A 10595-nucleotide genomic window follows, 5' to 3' on the forward strand; every position below is an offset into this window, starting at 1 on the left:
ATGTTCCAAGTTCATTCTCTGTTGGGATGATGGCTGGAGGGAAGTCAGGGCCAGTCGCTGGTGACCTGAAGACATCTAGTTGATGGGCTATAAAAGCATTACACAGCAGGCAACAGTATACAATTGAGTTCACTGGCTGTTTTCCCCTAAAATCAAATCCCCTTGAGGTATACATCGGACTTCCCCATCTTCCCGCATTACCCACCAAGTATATCCAGGTCCCTGAGCAAAAGCAATCCCATGAGTGGGTTTGCCTTTACCTGAAGCAGGAATAACCCAGACTGTCTTCCCCAGCAAATTCTTCATATGCACCACAGGAACTTTGTCCCCCTCTACAATATGTAAAAGTTCTGACTGGGCTGGGCCAGCCCTGTTGGCAGATCCTCTGGTGTTGACCAACCAGGTGGCCTTTGGTAAATGTGTATCCCAATGCTTGAAAGTTCCCCCACCCATCGCTCTCAGTGTAGTTTTTAACAGCCCATTGTACCGTTCGATTTTCCAGAGGCTGGTGCATGGTAGGGGATGTGATATACCCACTCAATGCCATGCTCTTTGGCCCAAATATCTATAAGGTTATTCCGGAAATGAGTCCCATTGTCTGATTCAATTCTCTCTGGGGTGCCGTGTCGCCACAAAATCTGTTTCTCAAGGCCCAGGACAGTGTTCCGGGCAGTGGCATGGGGCACAGCGTATGTTTCCAGCCACCCGGTGGTTGCTTCCACCATGGTAAGCACATGGCGCTTGCCTTGGCGGGTTGGTGGCAGTGTGATATAGTCAATCTGCCAGGCCTCCCCATATTTATACTTCAACCATCGTCCTCCATACCAAAGAGGCTTTAACCGCTTGGCTTGTTTAATTGCAGCACATGTTTCACACTCATGAATAACCTGGGCAATAGTGTCCATTGTTAAGTCCACCCCTCGGTCACGGGCCCATCTATATGTTGCATCTCTGCCCTGATGGCCTGAAGTGTCATGGGCCCACCGGGCCAGAAATAATTCACCTTTATGTTGCCAATCTAAGTCCATCTGAGCCACTTCAATCTTAGCCGCTTTATCCACTTGTTGGTTGTTCTGGTGTTCCTCAGTGGCCCGACTCTTGGGTACATGGGCATCTACATGACGTACCTTCACCACCAGGTTCTGCACCCGGGCAGCAATATCTTTCCACAGTGCAGCAGCCCAGATGGGTTTACCTCTGCGTTGCCAGTTGTTCTGCTTCCATTGCTTCAACCACCCCCACAGGGCATTTGCCACCATCCATGAGTCAGTATAGAGATAAAGTACTGGCCACTTTTCTCGTTCAGCAATGTCCAGGGCCAGCTGGATGGCTTTCACCTCGGCAAATTGACTCGATTCACCCTCTCCTTCAGCAGTTTCTGCAACTTGTCGTCCAGGACTCCATACAGCTGCCTTCCATCTCCGATGCTTTCCCACAATACGGCAAGAGCCATCAGTAAACAAGGCATACTGCTTTTCACTTTCTGACAGTTTATTATATGGTGGGGCCTCTTCAGCACGCACCACCTCCTCCTCTGGTGACATTCCGAAATCTTTGCCCTCTGGCCAGTCCATGATGACTTCTAGAATGCCTGGACGACTGGGATTTCCTATTCGAGTTCGTTGTGTAATTAGTGCAGCCCATTTACTCCATGTAGCATCAGTTGCATGATGTGTAGAGGAGACCCTGCCTTTGAACATCCAGCCCAGCACGGGCAGCCGGGGTGCCAGGAGGAGCTGTGCTTCAGTGCCAATCACTTCCGAAGCAGCTCGAACCCCTTCATACGCTGCCAGTATCTCTTTCTCAGTTGGGGTATAGCTGGCCTCAGATCCTTTGTATCCCCGACTCCAAAAGCCGAGGGGTCGACCTCGAGTCTCCCCTGGAGCTTTCTGCCAGAGGCTCCAGGTAGGACCGTTCTCCCCAGCTGCAGTGTACAGCACATTTTTTACATCTGGCCCGGTCCGGACTGGTCCAAGGGCTACTGCATGAACTATCTCGCGTTTAATTTGCTCAAAGGCTTGTTGCTGCTCAGGGCCCCATTTAAAATCATTCTTCTTCCGGGTCACATGATAGAGAGGGCTTACAATCGAACTGTAATTTGGGATGTGCATTCTCCAGAACCCCACTGCACCCAAGAAAGCTTGCGTTTCTTTCTTATTAGTTGGTGGAGACATTGCTGTTATCTTGTTGATCACATCTGTGGGGATCTGTCTACGTCCATCTTGCCATTTTATTCCCAAAAACTGAATCTCCTGTGCAGGTCCCTTGACCTTACTCCGTTTTATGGCAAAACCGGCTTTCAGCAGGATTTGGATTATTTTCCTCCCTTTCTCAAAGACTTCTTCCGCTGTATCGCCCCACACAATAATGTCATCAATGTATTGCAGGTGTTCTGGAGCTTGCCCCTGTTCCAGTGCAGTCTGGATCAGTCCATGGCAAATGGTAGGGCTGTGTTTCCACCCCTGGGGCAGTCGGTTCCAAGTGAACTGGACACCCCTCCAAGTAAAAGCAAACTGTGGCCTGCACTCTGCTGCCAAAGGAATGGAGAAAAATGCATTGGCAATATCAATCGTGGCATACCACTTGGCTGCCTTTGACTCTAGTTCATACTGAAGTTCTAGCATGTCCGGTACGGCAGCACTCAATGGTGGTGTGACTTCATTCAGGCCACGATAGTCTACTGTTAGTCTCCATTCTCCATTAGACTTTCGCACTGGCCATATGGGGCTATTGAAGGGTGAGCGGGTCCTGCTGATCACCCCCTGACTCTCCAGTCTACGGATCAGCTGATGGATGGGAATCAGGGAGTCTCGGTTGGTGCGATATTGCCGCCGGTGCACTGTTGTGGTCGCAATTGGCACTTGTTGTTCTTCAACTTTCAGCAACCCCACAGCAGAGGGATCTTCTGAGAGACCAGGCAAGGTGGACAGCTGCTCAATTTCCTCAGTCTCCAAAGCAGCAATACCAAAAGCCCACCGGTACCCTTTTGGGTCTTTGAAGTACCCTCTCTTGAGGTAGTCTATGCCGAGGATGCATGGAGCCTCTGGACCAGTCACAATAGGGTGCTTTTGCCACTCCCTCCCAGTCAGGCTGATTTCAGCCTCCAGCACAGTCAACTCTTGGGATCCTCCTGTTACTCCAGAAATATAGATGGGTTCCACCCCTTGACAGCTTGATGGCATCAGGGTACACTGTGCACCGGTATCTACTAGAGCCTTATACTTCTGTGGGACTGATGTGCCAGGCCATCTGATCCACACAGTCCAGTAAATCCGATTGTCCCCTACCTCCACCTGGCTGGAGGCAGGGCCCCTCTAATGGTCGTCACAGCATTGGACACTTAAGTCGTGTTGAAAGGGATTATTCTTCGTTATCACAGGAGCTGGAGTAAAATCAGCTCTTCCACTCCATCTGGGAAACTGCTCACCAGAGACTGAAGCCGTAGCTCTCATGGGACGATCAGTCTTGGCCCTTGCTCCCCTCTTCAGTTCACTCACCCGTTCCTCCAAAGCTGAAGTAGGTTTTCCATCCCACTTTGTCATGTCTTCTCCGTGATCCAGCAGGTAAAACCATAGGGTACCCCGTGGCGTATACCTTCTGTATCTCCTCTCTTGAATAATAGGACGTCTTTTGTTAATAGCTGAGACGTGTGTTGGTACACGTGAGGAGCTGGATAAATCAGATACATCGTCCCTCAATTTGTCGAGGTCCTGGGACAGTTTTTTCACAGCTGAGATGATGGAAGGAGTGAGATTGTCTTCGAACTCTCGGAGTTTATGAACCATTTCATCCACTGTTAGTGGTACTATGTCATTCCAGGTCACTGTTGCCAATGAATGGGCATATGATGACGGTGCATTCCGTGTAAGTTTTCGCCACATGGGTCGTGTACATTCAACTTCATCTGGATCTATAGGTGTATCCCCGTTATTCGGCTTGATGTGATAGATCATCTCTACGATGGCCGATTCCCTCAGAGACTGGATGCCTTTGTCTATAGTAGTCCACTTGGCCGAACGACTCGTAACATCGTCCTTGTACGGAAACCTTTCTTTCACAGCTGCCAAGAGCCTCCTCCAAAGGCTGAGGGACTTTTTCTCTCTTGCAATTGCTTTGTCAATTCCCCCTTCTCTAGCAAGTGATCCCAGCTGCTTGGCTTCTGTACCTTCTAGTTCGTGACCATCGGCCCCATTGTCCCAGCATCGGAGTAACCAGGTGATGATGTGCTCCCGGTTGACGGGTAAAATCTTTTCGCATATTCCGCAGCTCGGTTGAGGTTCGAGGTCGAGAAGTTACCTCTTCTTCTTCTTCTTCGTCATGTGATGATGACTCCTGATCAGATTCTGGACCGGGTGGTGAATTCATTGGTTCTTCATCTCGCTTCACCCTTTTTGCCTCCTTTTTGCTTGTTCTCTTGCGTACAGGGGCAACTGATATTGGTACGAATTGGTCCTCTGGTTTGGCTGCAGTGATTATCACTGTGGTTTGAGTAGCGACTGTACTTGTTGCTGGGGGTGGTGTAGCTACCGTGCTTGGAGCTGGGGTAACCGCGCTGTCTGTTGCAGTTGAAGTTTGAGCAGCTGCTGTACTTGCCACTGGGGTAGCTGCGCAGTTCATTGCAGCCAAAGTTTGAGTAGCGACTGTCGCTTTGCCCTCAAATCCGCCGATATTCTTTTCCTTTTGAAGGTGCTGGATAGTGTTGAACAAGGCCCTGTAAGCATAGGCCAAGCCCCAGCACGTTGCCGTGATTTGTCCATCTCTGGTATGGCCAGAATGACCACACACCTCATTTAAGTGTTTTACTAATTCTTCTGGATTTTGCAGTTGTTCGGTAGTGAAATTCCAAAATACTGGAGGGGCCCACTGACCTAGATACTTGCCCATACTATCCCACACACCCTGCCACTCATGGCTGTCCAGCCTCTGGGAAAATCTCTCGGTCCTCCTACATCGTCTTTTGACCCCAGACAAGACCCAAACCTGAATCTGCTTAACTCTTGAAATCAGTAGTGGGCAAAACACACTCTGTATGCGTGTTAGCATGGTGATTCCCATCACCATCAGTAAACAAGTCTCAACAGCATTAAAAGGCCATTTAAAAAATTCAAAACTCTCAAATGTAAATGGTCTGGGGGGACGACTAGGAGGGTAAAAGGATGTCTCCTTCACAGGTTGAGCACCTGAGAAGGAGAAAAAAGATGTGTAATTGCTAAGCACCTCCATCATATACCTCCCAAAGTATAAAGGTGGTGACCACACTGGGAACATAAACCAGATCAGTTTCATGATCAATGATTCTATTGTATTACAAGTCATTACCATAAAGTACAATGGGATAAAAACCTTAGCCCAAGCCCCACACTTGAAAAACACTAATACAGCCAATACCGGATGGACGTAAGATATGGTATACTGAAACTGTGAGATCAAGAGGAAAAACCTTGAGAGCCAATAAATCAGCATTGTGACGAGTGACTATCAATCCAGTCAGATCTGTTCTTATCTCAACCCCTCGTGCCCCACGTTGGGCGCCAAAAAGAACTGTCGTGGTTTAAACCCAGTCAGGTAACTTGTTCACTCACTCCCAGTGAGTGGTGCCGAGCTGACAACAATCAAGGTCCGTGTCCGTCTCCCCCCCCCCCTGCACCGGGGCTCTCCCCTTCCCCGCTCCCGGAGGACCGGGGAGGAGGATCGAGAGAGTGCAACTCCTACGGGTTGAGACAAGAACAGTCCAGCAACAAATCACCACCGCTACTATCAGCTAAAACAATGATAAGGGAAAATAACAAGGGAAGAGTATACGATACCACCGGCCAAGAAAAACGAGTTCCACCCGGAAGCTCCTGTCCTTCCGGGTAACTCCCAGTTACCCCCCACCCCGGGCATGACGTGCTGTGGTATGGAATACCTCCCCGGCTAGCCCGGGTCCGCCCCTTCTCTGGCTTCCCCTCCTCCCTGGCAGAGCATGAGCCTCACAGAGTCTCTGCTTCCTCACAGCTTCACCAACCCTCCTCAAAACACAGCCTGGTTAACACAGAGCATGAGCCTCACAGAGTCCTTGGTCAGGGTAAACATCTTGATAATCAATATAGTCAATATATCAACATAGTCCTGTATATCTCAACATCGTAAGCACCCACTTTCACTCTCTAGGATTGTTAACAACGCATCTCTGTTCTCAAACTAAAGTGAGTGTAGAATTTGTCAAAACACAGCACTGCACCAGTTAACACAAAGGAAAAAAACATGACTCAGGACCCTGGGGTCCTTTCTTGCAATTTTTTTTTCCAGATGGATGGCGCCCAGTATGTATGGAGTTATTCCTTCTAAGTTGCAGGACATTGCACTTCTCCTTGTTAAATTTAATGAGTTTCCTGTCAGTCCATTTCTCCAGCCTGCATTAAACATTAAGAAATTTTGAATCTTTTCCATTTAAGAAGAAACGAAAGAAAGAAAACTTTTAACTGAATATTTTCAGATATGATTCTGGTAGCTGAAAATCAGTTCCAGTTCTCAACATCTTCACTGAACTTTTTGACACATCCTTAATAAAAAAGGCTTTCAATCTGGAAGGTAAATTTGAATAACAAATTATTTCAAATACTTCTGTTTAATTTGTGTTAATTATTCATTATTTTGTGCTGTCATTATTTTTAAACTCCTGTTCTCATTTTAGTTTGTGACCCTTTATATACTCAACACCTGGATACTAATTTATTTTCTCTTTGCTGAAGTATGCTTAAAAGTACATATCCTACTACAAAAAGCACACTCTCTTTTTCTCAGAGTTTTTTACATATTATTGTTTCCACATAAAGTTGAGCACAAGAAAAATCTATAAAAAAATCTATGATGTTTTTCAATATATAGAACATCAGAAATCAGTTTGGGATTTTTTTTTTTTTTTAAGAAATTGAAAATACAACTTTGTTTTCTATTTATTTTTTCTGAATTCTTTTGCACTTCTGTGAGGCATAGAATATGAAGCAGTTATAGTAAATTTTAAAATATAATAATGAAAAAAATTAAGCAGGCATTCAGGATGAAATAAATAGTAGGCTAGTTAGGAACTGCATAATCTGGTAACTGGGTAGAGGCAAGACTTTTCCAGTTCCCTGTTTCCAAGTCCCACGAGAGAAGCTAAGCATATGCTCTCAGTTGCCACACACAAACACATCAGTGCAATACACATGTACTTATATGTGCAGCCAGACACAGAGTAACACAGCTGATAAACATAGCACTTATGCAAACACAAAGAGCACCAACAGCCTTGTTCCATTCTCCTCTGTAGCAATTCAGGATGAAGTTCTGTTAGTAGATCCATTTGATAACTGGACTTAGACAGTCTGTCCCTGTATTCCCTTTCTCCACAGCTGCTGGCATCTTGGCATGTGAATCACTGAGGCCTGCAGTCCTTCCTTCCTTCTCTGCCACCCTCTCTTCCTCTATCCTTTCTTCCTTTGCCCTGCCTCCCTCTCTTCCTTCTCTTCCTCTCCTTTCTTCTTTTCTTTATGTATGTACAATTGGACACTTAGTGTTTTTAACACTAGTTTTACCCGTTCTGTCTACCTATGCTGCTTATGCTAGGCAATGTACCCCTTTATGATCTCTTTCTCCTTTGAAATGCTTGATATTTGAGGTTCTGTTCTTAACATTTAAACAAATTGTTTAAAGGATATCAGTTTTACTAAAACACAATCTGGAAACTATTTGAAACATGTTTGTAGAGTTTTTTCATGCCTAGTATCAAGAATTTGATGCCTATATCCAAGAACAGGAAAACAGGAATTAGAAAAGATTAAAAGCATGCTTTGCCAAGACCCCCTTGGATATTATTTTATTCGGGTATACAACAAAGTGTAGAGCTAAGTGATAATGTGATATCTAACCGCATTAAAAATTAAAAAAAAGACAAAAAAGTAAACCCTCACAGTTAATTTACTGAAAGCAATGACACTTATGCTTTATAATTTAATGCAATTTATTTAGTGCTTGAAAAGTAAACAGAGCTAAACTGCACACCATCAACATCATGCAAGTGACATTTAAACGGTATAAAATACTAAGAAAAGAGAATATCCAGCCTTAAAGAGGGAATAGCATCCAATGAATGAGAGAATATTCTCTGAATAGCCTTTCAGGGGGTGAAGCATAAAACAGGATTATATTACAATATTATGAATCTGTAAAGTCATCTGTCTGTTTCAAATGAATCATGAATGCATAGAGAGATTGAAAAGAAAATACTTATAATTGATACATTTCTAGTCCTGAATTTTTATTCTGACGCTTTTCCTTTGCATGTGGACAACAGAAGAGCAACAATTATAAATCCCAAATTAGGTATAAATTCTCAAAACCCCCTCCTAAAAATAATTCTTCATACATTGCAGCTAGACATGCATTCAAACTCTACAGCCCAGGTTTCTAGTCTTCCATGGTCACACATCTTCTGTGAAACTCCGGTGGCCCCCTTTTATGAAAATAACATTTCTCATGTTAATTTCTGGGAGAAAAGTATGTAGTGATGATTTGCTAGTCAGAAACTGTTTAAAGATTAAATCTCCAGATGGTTTTCCAGAGTTAGGACAACCTTCTGGGATTCTATGGGTTTATGGTCAAAATAGCCAAAAAGAGGGCTTTATAGCATTTTGTGGAAACACCTATCTTTAAGCTCATGATCTATTAAGATGCACCTGGAAAAAAATGTAACCCTCTTTAAACAATTCCACAAAATGTCCTTTAGAGCACTGCCTTTTCTATTTTCTCTCCCTGAATAACCTTTTGAAAGGAGATGGCTCCAACCTTTTCTTCTTAGTATCTATTAATTATAAATAAGAAAAATATTAAACATAATTAACATTATTTACTCTGATTATTGTGGATACACTGTAAAAAAATATTGTAAGAGATCATTAATTTGAAGCTACTAATTTAATTTGTCTGCAGGCAGGCTACAGTGTGATCTGCAAAATTAAACTTACAACGGAAAGAACTAAATCGTACCCTGTAAAGCATGCAAATCATTTCCAATTGACAAAAATGGAGGACAGAAACTTTATTTAGTTTTAGATGACTGAAATTTAGTCATATTTGGCCGTTTTTACAAAGCATGAATTCTGCTGTCTTTCCCCTGAAGACAGGGCTTTCTTTCCTAAGGAGGCTCAGAATTGTTAGTTTTCTTCTGCATCTCTATATCCTTAAATAGAGTCTTAATGTCTTCATACCTGTGTTTTGGGGAAGTAATGTGAAGCGTGGAGATTCCTAAGCCAAATATATATTTGGCAGTACTCAGTAGCATTTTAATTGAAGAATGAGCTTTTAAATGGAGATGAAGATGAAATTGATGGAAGTATTCTGTAACTTGCCAACTGCCTTTCACTCATTCTTACAACATAAAATTAGTGTTATGAGTTTAAAAAAGCTCTACATTCAGAAACAAACTATCATGTTTAGGAAAGAAATTCTCTTAGTAGCTTTGAAAATTGTAACTTTAAATACATGTGAGTTATGACAGCTGTGCATGCTTCTTGAACAAAGTTGTTTAATAACAAGTCCTGAAGGCAGGAGCCAAGCAGGGTGTTACCAGGGACTTCACATGAGCCTTCACTGCTGAAGTAACTTTAGCTTTTCTTTTTTTGTAATTAGCAGAAATGTAAATGTTTTGCATTTACAGAATAAACAAAATATTTATCTTTTTTTGTTTGTTTGTTTTTTTGTTTTTTAAGGTGAAACTGTCAATGTAGCATTTAGCTGTGCCTCCCACCTAACCTGGTCTCCTTGTCAGTCAATTGTACAAAGTCTTAGTTACTGAATTAGAACAGTCTTTTAGTTCCTGCTGATTTCAAGCTTAAAGTTCATGATAATTAGACAAGCCAGTGGATGCTAGGAATTATAAAGTATGTTCTAGGAAGATGCTTCACTTTTTACATTTTTCTATTTAAGTTTTTTGCAGTTTCTAAAATAGATTGTAAGAAATTCTTCAGCTGGTGGGTGTCTGGATAGTCATGTATGTAAATGTAGAAGGCTGAGATAGACTACACTGCTAAATGTATGCATGCAAGTGCAACTGTTTATGTTTGCTTAGGTTTTAAGCAAGAACATCACAATAATGCATTGAAGATTAATTTCTAAAAGCAGTAAGCTCTTGAGACATCTCCAAATAAATGTTTCTGGGAATGAAGCTTTCTCATATGAAGATTTCCTTGCATACACATGACTATAGAAGTAGTCATGAAAAAAATAGTACCATCAGGAAACAAAAGCATTAATGTTTATTTTCATTTTATTTATAAAAAAAGTTTAAATGTTTTGCAATTTTCTTGTCTCAGACACTGAGTCTGTTTCACATGTTAGAGATCTAATATTGCCAAGTAGATACAATAAAGAATATAAAGGCAAACACAGTCATCAGTCTCAGATACGTAAGTATTTTGGTATTCTGTGTTACTCATTTTTTATAAGTGGGATTCATAAAAAAAAACCTAAAACCAAAGAAAACCCCAAACCAGCCAACCAACCAAAATCAAACCAAACAAAAAACCACAAAAAATATTAGCCCCTCTCTGCGTGTGATACTCTGTTGTTGTGTA

Source organism: Pezoporus wallicus, unplaced genomic scaffold (assembly GCF_028554395.1).
Source record: "Pezoporus wallicus isolate ANWC-B61680 ecotype Strahan unplaced genomic scaffold, APGP_CSIRO_Pwel_v1 contig_380, whole genome shotgun sequence".
In the NCBI taxonomy this organism is placed as follows: Eukaryota; Metazoa; Chordata; class Aves; order Psittaciformes; family Psittacidae; genus Pezoporus; species Pezoporus wallicus.